The sequence below is a fragment of the Procambarus clarkii genome, chromosome 14, assembly GCF_040958095.1.
Source record: "Procambarus clarkii isolate CNS0578487 chromosome 14, FALCON_Pclarkii_2.0, whole genome shotgun sequence".
Lineage (NCBI taxonomy): Eukaryota > Metazoa > Arthropoda > Malacostraca > Decapoda > Cambaridae > Procambarus > Procambarus clarkii.
Window position 1 is genome coordinate 16,377,980 of NC_091163.1, and position 12,972 is coordinate 16,390,951.

Sequence of the window (12,972 nt, forward strand, 5' to 3'; positions counted from 1 at the left end):
ATATATATATATATATATATATATATATATATATATCAGATGGGCCAATAGGCCCTCTGCAGTGTACACGTATTGTACCTCACCTCACTCCACCATTCTCTCCTGCCTATTTATATCCAGTACTCGATCTGTAAAATCACTCCTTCTGAAGATGTATTAATATACGAAAGTACTTAAGGAAATTCCTGTTTCATTTTTCCTCCGTGGTCTGACATTGTCACATTTTTAATCACGTGTTAATTTTTGTGATATATATATATATATATATATATATATATATATATATATATATATATATATATTTATATATATATATATTTTTTTTTAACCTAGAAGGGGTACCACCTCTGGTGCAAGTGTAGGGACCCATAGCCTCGGAGAAGAAAATAAAGAGTACTCAGAGAAGACCTTGTGGATCCTCACTGAACACTTTGATATTTTCTTCTCCTACCACCCCTATTCTTTTGTTAAGTGTGTATATTTATCTAACTTTATTTGAAAATGTCATTACACAAAAAAAGTTACAATATTGATTACATGCAGGGTGCAAGGCTGCTTGTCACAAGTTGAACAGCTCCTCCAGCTCCTCAGATGGCGGGCGGGAACCGTGGATGCAGTGAGCATTTCCTCTCTGGATTGCCACACTAAGGCGCTGAAAAAGAAAACTGGCAGCTCTAGGGTCTCTAGTTGTTTCGATTAGCTTAGACCCCCAACTCTTTCAAAAAGCTAGCAGCACTTTTACCCCAGGCACCAAGTGTCTCTGAGGCAATGGGGAAAAAATTGTAGTGGTGCTCACGGTCTCTGTATTTACGTGACTTGGCCGCTTCCCGGTGATTGGCAGCTCCTCCTGCTTGTGTAGCACTGAAGTCAACATAGGTATTGGCTAAAGTTGAAACGCAAGTGTAGTCCCACACCAACTGTCTACCATTCTTCCAGGGGTTCACCGTAATTCCGTCTGGGCGACCGACAGGCTCATCAGAGTTGCGGGACGAGAACTCGTGTCCATGCTATAAGCCTATACTTGCATAAACCACAAGTGAAGATTAACAATCTTTGGACAACACCCACCAGTGGGCCTTGAACCCAGAAAGCATAACTACTTCTTTTAAGGGTCTGATGGTGTAGTGGGTTAAGGCGTACTAGTTATGGCAGCTACTGGAAGGTAGTTGTGCTTTCTGGGTTCGAGGCCCACTGGTGGATGGTGTCCAAAGATTGTTAATCTTCACTTGTGGTTATATATATATATATATATATATATATATATATATATATATATATATATATATAACAATCTTTGGACAACACCCACCAGTGGGCCTCGAACCCAGAAAGCACAACTACCTTCCAGTAGCTGCCATAACTAGTACGCCTTAACCCACTACATCATCAGACCCTTAAAAGAAGTAGAGACTTCGAGATATATATACACCTCAAATATCTCCACTTCCCAAGGGCACTAGACAAGTCAGAGGTTACTATGCATTTTTCATCAAGCCACTGTTAATGTGGGAGAACTCGTGTCCATGCTATAAGCCTATACTTGCATAAACCACAAGTGAAGATTAACAATCTCTGGACAACACCCACCAGTGGGCCTTGAACCCAGAAAGCACAACTACTTCTTTTAAGGGTCTGATGGTGTAGTGGGTTAAGGCGTACTAGTTATGGCAGCTACTGGAAGGTAGTTGTGCTTTCTGGGTTCGAGGCCCACTGGTGGGTGGTGTCCAAAGATTGTTAATCTTCACTTGTGGTTTATGCAAGTATAGGCTTATATATATATATATATATATATATATATATATATATATATATATATATATATATATATATATATATATATATATATATATATATATATATATGTCGTACCTAATAGCCAGAACGCACTTCTCAGCCTACTATGCAAGGCCCGATTTGCCTAATAAGCCAAGTTTTCATGAATTAATATATTTTCTCTAATTTTTTTCTTATGAAATGATAAAGCTACCCATTTCATTATGTACGAGGTCAATTTTTTTTTATTGGAGTTAAAATTAACGTAGATATATGACCGAACCTAACCAACCCTACCTAACCTAACCTAACCTATCTTAATAGGTTAGGTTAGGTTAGGTGGCCAAAAAAGTTAGGTTAGGTTAGGTTAGGTAGGTTAGGTAGTCGAAAAACAATTAATTCATGAAAACTTGGCTTATTAGGCAAATCGGGCCATGCATATTAGGCTGAAAAGTGCGTTCTGGCTACTAGGTACGACATATATATATATATATATATATATATATATATATATATATATATATATATATATATATATATATATATATATATATATATATATATATATATATTAATATGAATGTCAGACCACGGAGGAAAAATGAAACAGGAAATTTCCTTAAGTACTTTCGTATATTAAATACATCTTCAGAAGGTCTGAAGATGTATTTAATATACGAAAGTACTTAAGGAAATTTCCTGTTTCATTTTTCCTCCGTGGTCTGACATTCTTAGTCACATTCTTAATCACGTGTTTATTTTCGTGATATACACACATATATTAATATATATATATATATATATATATATATATATATATATATATATATATATATATATATATATGTCGTACCTAGTAGCCAGAACTCACTTCTCAGCCTACTATGCAAGGCCCGATTTGCCTAATAAGCCTAGTTTTCATGAATTAATGTTTTTTCGACTACCTAACCTACCTAACCTAACCTAACCTAACGTTTTCGGCTACCTAACCTAACCTAACCTATAAAGATAGGTTAGGTTAGGTTAGGTAGGGTTGGTTAGGTTCGGTCATATATCTACGTTAATTTTAACTCCAATAAAAAAAAATTGACCTCATGCATAATGAAATGGGTAGCTTTATCATTTCATAAGAAAAAAATTAGAGAAAATATATTAATTCAGTAAAACTTGGCTTATTAGGCAAATCGGGCCTTGCATAGTAGGCTGAGAATTGAGTTCTGGCTACTAGGTACGACATATATATATATATATATGTCGTACCTAGTAGCCAGAACGCACTTCTCAGCCTACTATGCAAGGCCCAATTTGCCTAATAAGCCAAGTTTTCATGAACTAATTATTTTTCGACTACCTAACCTACCTAACCTAACCTAACCTAACTTTTTCGGCTACCTAACCTAACCTAACCTATAAAGATAGGTTAGGTTAGGTTAGGTAGGGTTGGTTAGGTTCGGTCATATATCTACATTATTTTTAACTGCAATTAAAAAAAATTGACCTCATACATAATGAAATGGGTCGCTTTATCATTTCATAAGAAAAAAATTATAGAAAATATATTAATTCAGGAAAACTTGGCTTATTAGGCAAATTGGGCCTTGCATAGTAGGCTGAGAAGTGCATTCTGGCTATTAGGTACGACATATATATATATATATATATATATATATATATATATATATATATATATATATATATATATATATATATATATATGTCGTACCTAGTAGCCAGAATGCACTTCTCAGCCTACTATGCAAGGCCCGATTTGCCTAATAAGCCAAGTTTTCCTGAATTAATATAATATCTCTAATTTTTTTCTTAAGAAATGATAAAGGTACCCATTTCATTATGTATGAGGTCAATTTTTTTTTTATTTGAGTTAAAATTAACGTAGATATATGACCGAACCTAACCAACCCTACCTAACCTAACCTAAGCTATCTCTATAGGTTAGGTTAGGTTAGGTAGCCGAAAAAGTTAGGTTAGGTTAAGTTAGGTAGGTTAGGTAGTCGAAAAACAATTAATTCATGAAAACTTGGCTTATTTGGCAAATCGAGCCTTGCATAGTAGGCTGAGAAGTGCATTCTGGCTACTAGGTACGACATATATATATATATATATATATATATATATATATATATATATATATATATATATATATATATATATATATATATATAAAGAGTTTATCAACGATGTATCAATATTGCCAACGTTAAATCAGGCAGTATGTATTCTTTAGGCCTGAATATTTTCCCAGAATAATGTGCATATATATACACCAAGAAGCAATGTATATCTCTTGATGTATATATATATATTGTTTTTGTATTTCTTATTATCTCTTGACTCACTGCAGGCAGCTGGAAGCCTTCAAGATGGTCTTTTTTTAATAGAAATTGACAAAAAATATATATTATTTCCTTCACTTGTACATTTTTATATCCTATTTCAAGCAAGAAAAAATATGTCAGCTGAACAAATATTCACAACGAACACAGACAAAAGGTTTTATAAAAAGAGAATTGTGTTTTGGTTATGCTTTGTAACGGAGGTCAAAGCTGTTGCACAGGTGTGTGTATTGTGTGTGCTCAGCAGGTGTACAAAAGCAAATAACAAAAATAACAGCAATTTGCAACTGGGTGTTATCAAATCAGCTGTACCGTTATATATAAGAATATTTATTAATAATATTCCAGCAAAGGAAATGTAAATGACAGAGACAGATTAAAATATATTATATAACACCTACTTAAATATATATTTTAAAAATATAATAATTTCAGAGCAGACAATGAAAAAAAAAAAAAGATTGAAAGTTGGGTACCCAAGCACGAATGTAATATATTTTATTATTTATATATTCCAACTAAGAGTGAACAAGGAGCTTTGTATGTAGTATATCACATATGTGTTTGTGTAAATGTTCTTTGTTAGTAAAATATCATCTAAAATGTGAACCATAGATTAATGTCGACATTTCTTGTTAATGATATTATTAAGATCGAATACCATTCCCCCCCCCTCCTTCTCGACCCCCCCCCCCAAGGTGTCAGGTACACTAGGGTGTCGTTACCCATGCCCCCCCCTCCCTCTTGGGGTGTCAGGCAGTGTGGGGGTGTGAGAGTAACGACTCGTTAGCTCCATAAGGCAAGGCGGTGGTTCCCAACACCTTACGATCCTGTTGCTGTGATGAATTGGTGTTGCAAAGTTATAATGGTCTTGTATTTTCCTCTCTTTGATGTTTGCACTCTCTCTCTCTCTCTCTCTCTCTCTCTCTCTCTCTCTCTCTCTCTCTCTCTCTCTCTCTCTCTCTCTCTCTCTCTCTCTCTCTCTCTCTCTCTCTCTCTCTCTCTCTCTCTCTCTCTTTCTCTCTCTCTCTCTCTCTCTCTCTCTCTCTCTCTCTCTCTCTCTCTCTCTCTCTCTCTCTCTCTCTCTCTCTCTCTCTCTCTCTCTCTCTCTCTCTCTCTCTCTCCATTTGCACAATTCCGTAATGATTTCAGACAGACATTTTCCGGCTTTATTGCACGTATGGTTCAGTGATTTTCTGAGGCGGTGGACTTATACTTATACTAACTTATACTTACACACAGGACTTATACAATCCTGTGTATAAGTAACTGTTGAAAACAAAACAAGTTTGACACAAGCCTTGGATCAAGCTGTGGAAGCTGTCGTTCTGGTTCAGCATTCTCTTAGAAAAAAATGGTGAACCTTTTTCTGGTTGCAACCAGAAAAGTATGCAACCAGCAACTGCAGCCAGTTGCTGGTTGCAACAGTCCCGTATTATCGGTTTAGTGGTGGGATTGTGTCGTGGGTTCGATTACCCCCTGCTCTTTATCTTTATCTTATCTACTGGCCATCAGATTTTAGATTCAATTCTACCTGATTCACGTTTTCTTTTTTGTTTCTGACTCCCATCAGGATTTTTGTCACGGGATGACAATATTGTCTCTGGCTGTTTTGTTTGTGAAAAACTGATCCCTATATTGTCTGCTAGGTGAACAGAGACATTAGATGACAGGAAACGTGCCCAATCATTTTTGTTCCGCCTGAGATTCCCGATTGGGAGTGGAGAACGAATCCAATGGTACACGTATATAGTGATTTGCATGTTTCACATCATATGAAGTGCTGAAAACCACTAATGGTACGTCAGTAAATATAGTTTAAAAACGGGGAAAAAATAGAACAAAAAATTCTGAAAAAAAGAAAGGTAAATAGACAGGCGGCAACACCTCTGACTACAGCTTCCGGCCAATCGGATGGCCGGTTAAGCAACTAGTTTACCGGCTCCACAGCAGTTCAACCACGTTACGTATAAGAATTATTTTGTATAGATATTTACGCTTCTAAGAAACAGTACAGTACATTTAGAAGACAAAATTGGATTTACTTAATGCCGCAAAGGGGATCAGGAACTCGTTATTGTTGTATTAATGGGTTCATAGAGTATCCTAACTACTGTATTCTGCTGTATAACTGAATTTCTTCACATGAAAGCCGCTTGATTCAGTAATCCCCCTTTAACCCTTCGACGGTCGAGCACACAATCATTTAGTGCTAAATGATTAATCATTTAGTGTAAATGATTAGTGTAATCTAAATGTGTAATCATTTAGTGCTGTCGGGGGTGTTCAGGATTGTGGCTCTCAGCACCGAGACATTGTAAACAAATCCAGAAACGTTTGGTGGTTGGGTCTGCAGCCGCCAGAGGTCTCAGGAGCCTGATTTGCCTCGATTTGCTGACCTCTGGGAGGGCTCAGTGCCCAACTGACCTTGATGGGGAGGACACGCTACTCGCTCTTACCTCGCTGCAGCAACGCTTATTATAAGGTAGACAATATTTATGTTTATTAGATATTTATAATTTAATTATCTGGAATGCTAAGGTGGTCTCCCAAAACGATCTACTTTAAACAGGAGAATATTGCTTGAATATACTTGCTAAAACGAGAGTATTGTAGGGAGATTTATCTTTATCATTTCATATGTGTTCTATATTTTCTTCAAAATATAATATCACAATTTTAATTTTTGTATATTATTCCTTTTCATTGACTTGAGCCACTCTGAGCCTCTAACTGTCGGCCAGACAGACAGTAGTCAGCCTCTTGGTAGCTCCTCCTCCCCCTTCGACCTCCCACCTGCCTACTGAGACAGTTGGTAGGGGGAAGAGCTGACTACTGCCTGTGTGGCTGCCGTTCGAGGCTCTAATTGTCCAAGTGACTGAGATGTTGTTATCTTCGATGTGGTTGGTAGACTGTGTTCTGTAAATAACAATTCTGTATTCTGTTATTGACGGAATGATTGCAGAGTTATTTAGTGTTATTTAGTTATAACATTATTTACTAATGTTAACCGGGTAACATTATAGACGTGGGGATGAGTTGTTTCAAGTGTAGGCTAGACATTTACATTAATGATTTATGGTGGATATAAATATTTGTTTCTTATGAGTCAATATACTTTCCGCAATTTCCTTTATTTTATTATTAGGTGATCAATCTCGAGGTTGTTGACCCTTTGTGGGGGGGGGATGGGGGGTGGGAGGGGGCGATAGTGGAGCTAGAGTTGGGGGTCAGGTACTTTAAAGTATCTTTCTGTTCTGTCCACACATGTTACGGGCTCACCATCGCCCGTGCTACTTGAAGCTTGTTCTGAGTAGCTGAATCTATAACAACAACAACTGTCCACACACACACAACCACTTGGGCTGGACGGTAGAGCGACGGTCTCACTTCATGCAGGTCGGTGTTCAATCCCCGACCGTCCACAAAGTGCTTGGCCACCATTTTTTCTCCCCGTCCCATCCCAGATTCTTATCCTGATCCCTTCCCAAGTGTCATAGTGTCGTAATGGCTTGGTGCATTCTCCTGATAGCAACCTTCCCTTCACACTTACACTTTAGTGTGTAATAACACCATAACAACACCGCCACAGTTTGTGGGAACCACATCCATAACAATCACCAGACGTCAACACTCGCCCTAGTAATTGTTCACTCTTAAAACGAATGAAAAATGGAAAAAAAAAAGTTACCAATGAACAAACACCAATTGTTCTGTTTCATTCTCTCTCTCTCTCTCTCTCTCTCTCTCTCTCTCTCTCTCTCTCTCTCTCTCTCTCTCTCTCTCTCTCTCTCTCTCTCTCTCTCTCTCTCTCTGAATAACAATGATTATATATTATCTGTGTAACAACAAAATTTGTTTTCCCTCCATGGGGTTTCCGGTAGATACAAAGGCAGTTTGCAGTAATTTTTCTTGTTCTCTGTTCATCAGTCAGAGAAATATGAAAATGTAATCACCTTTCCACAACGTTTTTTTACAAAATATTGGTGACTGTGTGTTAAATATACTTTCCTAATAGGTTCCGACTGAAACTATGAAACCATGCGCGCGTACACACACACACACACACACACACACACACACATACACACACACACACACACACACACACACACACACACACACACACACACACACACACACACACACACACACATGACTCTAAGCTTCACGGGACAGAAGGCAGTACACACCTGACATAGAGGAGCTTTAAACTTAAGCTGTGAAATAAGTTCATTGTCATTAAGTTGACATTCTATATTTACATTAAAACACGCAATAACGTTTTTTCAACTGGTCCTTTACACATCAACGTAAGCTAAAACTATAGTACATATATCAACTATTGGTAGAACGTACATAAAATGGACTGTTACATCCAAAATATACCACGTTTGGTGGTATTTATTTACGTAGAAAGTACGATAAAGAAGCCAACAATTCAATGTTAACTCTAATCTCGCGTGACGGAATATCGCTGACAGAATATCGGAATATCGCTGACAGAAGCGGAATATCGCTGACAGAAGCGGAATATCGCTGACAGAAGCGGAATATCGCTGACAGAAGCGGAATATCGCTGACAGAAGCGGAATATCGCTGACAGAAGCGGAATATCGCTGACAGAAGCGGAATATCGCTGACAGAACCGGAATATCGCTGACAGAACCGGAATATCGCTGACAGAACCGGAATATCGCTGACAGAACCGGAATATCGCTGCTTCTATCCAGACAGCAAAAATCCTTGGCAACATCTACGTAATTCTCATCACATTTTGGGACAGAAAACCCTCGAACTATATCCCAGTTCGGTGATGGTATTATTGTCCGGATGTTTGGCTGACAAATAAAGTCATGGATGTTTTGTCTAATCATTATTACGAATGGACCTTGCTAACTTATGGTCAAACTTTGTCAAGTTTATCAGCCCTTGTAACTGTCAAGCGTCACGCAGCCTCTTCCCTGCGTCACACCCGTCAATTGCGTCACAACCGTCCCCTGCGTTACACCTGTCAAATGCGTCACACCTGTTAATTACGCGTCTTGTAGAGCAGCATCACTGTCGTTAATTGATAGTATCAACATCCCCTTCACGACCTTTAAACTCTCGTCTAATACATCAATGTCACGAGTCCTTCAAAATCAAATATCAAAAGCTCTAATAATTTTAGCATATATTTTACTAGTTATACAAGTAAAATAAATATTGTGTAAAAAAAAAGTTGTTTCGCTCCAGCTTTTAACTAGTCCTGTGATGAAAATGTCCCAGCTTAGGCCCCTTCAGGATAAACAGAATTCGTGGGTTTGTTCCATATTCACAGTTTATATTAAACAGGACGTTCAGTGAGGACGAATGGCTTTTTATGGGGCTATCCTTCAGCATAATTTAACACCGCCGACGTCTCCACACAGCGGTTGTCAGGGTGGTAATGAGATGATATTGTAGAGGATAGTGCTAAAGGCCTCTATGATAGCGAGAGATGGTGTTTGATGTCAGGTCGTTGAACCTGGATAGCGAGCTGGTCCTTGACTGCTTCTCAATCTCACCAGAGAGAGAGAGAGAGAGAGAGAGGGGAGAGAGAGAGAGAGGGAGGGGAGAGAGAGAGAGAGGGAGGGGAGAGAGAGAGAGAGAGAGGGGAGAGAGAGAGAGAGGGAGGGGGGAGAGAGAGAGAGAAAGGGGAGAGAGAGAGGGAGGGGGGAGAGAGAGAGAGAGAGAGAGAGAGGGAAGAGAGAGAGAGAGAGAGAGGGAGGGGGGAGAGAGAGAGAGTGTGTGGCAGGTCGTATTTCAGGGAGAACCAATAGAGTAAGGGCTAACAAGAGCTATGGGAAGAGAAAGCAGTAAGAGCCAAAATGTGTCTTTATCTCTTTACTCACCTTTGTAAACACAAAATCATGTAGAGGTTAGAGAGATATAATTAGTGAATATCAACGGGAAATACATCCAATATTCAAAATTACATTTAATAATATTTTCCTTGCCAGGAAATATTGATAAAATATAAGTACAGATAAGAGAGAACTATAGATAAAATATAACTATAGATCAAATAGACATATCTTTTTCTCCACTTTTTTGCACACGATTCTTCGTTCACAGTTTTCTAAACTTGATGACGCTTCTTGAGTAAGATTGTTCTCAGATCTTCCTGTTTTCTCTCTGGCAATAATATGCCTCGTAAAATTCTCAAGAATTCGTAAAATTCTCAAAGTTCTCAAGAATTCGTAAAATTCTCAAGAATTCGTAAAATTCTCAAGAATTCGTAAAATTCTCAAGAATTCGTAAAATTCTCAAGAATTCGTAAAATTCTCAAGAATTCGTAAAATTCTCAAGAATTCGTAAAATTCTCAAGAATTCGTAAAATTCTCAAGAATTCGTAAAATTCTCAAGAATTCGTAAAATTCTCAAGAATTCGTAAAATTCTTAAGAATTTAATTTTTTACCTTTTTTTTTGTTAGACCTGTAGCGTAAAAGTCAGCGCATTCGGCTCCCATCCGAATGATTCCAGGTTCGATTACCTTGGAGGTTGAAACGTTTAGGCACGTTTCCTTGCATCTGATGCCTCCATTCATCTGACAGCAAAGATGTACATGGGAGTAAGGCAACTATGGTGGGTTGTATCCTAGGGATTGTTCGTGAAGATTGGCTTGTGAATTGAGTCAGTGATGAAACACCACCTGAATTTTGATGAGTTTATTAGCAGATTCACTCAGAACTTAGTGACGCAACTCATCCTGGTGAACAAAGGAAGAATGTAGACGATAAATGACATTAACGTGGCTGAAGATATGACTAAACCACACACCAGAAAATGGAGAAAACGATGACGTTTCGGCCCGTTCTGGACCATTATCAAGTCGTGTAATTACATTTTAACACATAAATCGACTTGATAATGGTCCCAGACGGACCAAAACGTTGTCGTTTCCCCATTTTCTGATGTGTGGGTTTGATCATCAAAGGAAGAATTCTTGTTACTCCAGCTGACAAACTCTTGATTGTGAGAGAAAAACCTTTTAGACACGATTCACAAGTCATGACGTTAAAATGTTTCTTGAACAATTTTTCGGTGGCATCCTCTGTTCAGATCCCATCTATACAAATTATCCACCCATCTAGCAGTAAATAGGTACCTGGGAGTTAGACAGCTGCTACGGGCTGCTTGCTTCCTGGGGGTTTGTAACAAAAAGGAGGCTTGGTTGAGGACCCGGCCGCGGGGAAGCTAAGCCCCGAAATCATCTCACGATAACCTCAAGATAACGTACTTTAAATGCAAACACCTGCAAACTGGTTCAACTAGGCTTAATTTCGACCTAACTCTGCACCAAATTCTGATATATTAATGATTATTTACTCGAGAAAATTCTGAATTTTAACAGAACCAAACATTGCAATTGATGAATGCCGCTTTGGAATCGCCTGCCGCTTTGAGGAAACGAGTCTGATGACAGGTTGAAGAAATCACTCTCATACTCTAATTTCCTCAGGTCAGGTCGTTATACCTTGTGCCGTGATGAGTGGAAAGTGTACAGTGATTGGCCTGTATCGGGTCAGCGTCACTTTGGTCAATGTGGTCTCACGGTAGAAGAGGGAGCCCCCGAGTCCACCTCCTCCTGTACAAGGTATGAAAGCTTTCTCAATCGACTTGATAATGGTCCAGGAGGGACCGAAACGTCGTCGTCCCTTCACCTTCTAGTGTGTGGTCTGGTCAACAAGGTACGAAGCTCTCCTTTCTCAAGCCTCATCACCTTCACCTGAGCTGCATATGTATAAAGATATAGATTAAATTACATATATATGTAAAGATTAAATTACATATACATGTATAGATTTAATTGCACTATTCATATATAAATTAAAATGTCATCGTTCATGAGAGATTCATATTTGTGTGGTATGAGGATTAAAATATATTGAGGTGGTTTTTGATTTGTATGAATAATTCGTTTTCCTGCTATTACAGGTAAGAGATATATGTGGCTCTTGGAGGGACATTAATCCGTCAAGTTTTTCTGAGGTACGTCAATATTACCTTTCTGTTTTCATGCCTAAAATGTTTAGAGATTCAGAGCTCGTGGTGTGACGCTGTTCATCAATGTAGGCGCGCCATAATAACTGGAGAAGTGTGTATGTACAAGAGTCCACTACGGGCTCACCATAGCCCGTGCTACTTGGAACTTTTGTTCCATATAGCAAGTCTTAAACAACATGTATGTACAAGCAGGCTGGAGGCCTGCCCTATCTGGTATGTCTCAGGAATTCTTTTGGCTCGTTATGTCAATCATAATTTCGACGCGGGCTCAATTGCCTCGTTACGACCCGAGGCCATTGCTGTGCCTCGGGACTGTGGCGGTTTAAAATAATTCCATTGTTGCGGCACTTTGGTGACAGGTAAGTAGTTAGTTTCAGATTATCGGCAGCCGGGTAACTAAGTCCATTCATAGACAAAGTACTCAACGAAAACAGGGGTTGTTAAGTAGAATTAAATAATAGTTGAGGCAATTAGACGTTGTAAAGAAACGTCTAACTGGCAGCGTCAGCCTATTTACTGCATACCTGTTGACACGTGTGTGTGTGTGTGTGTGTGTGTACTCACCTAGTTGTACTCACCTAGTTGTGCTTGCGGGGGTTGAGCTCTGGCTCTTTGGCCCCGCCTCTCAACCGTCAATCAACAGGTGTACAGGTTCCCGAGCCTATTGGGCTCTATCATATCTACACTTGAAACTGTGTATGGAGTCAGCCTCCACCACATTACTTCCTAATGCATTCCATTTGTCAACCACTCTGACACTAAAAAAATTCTTTCTAATATCTCTGTGACTCATTTGGGAACTCAGTTTCCACC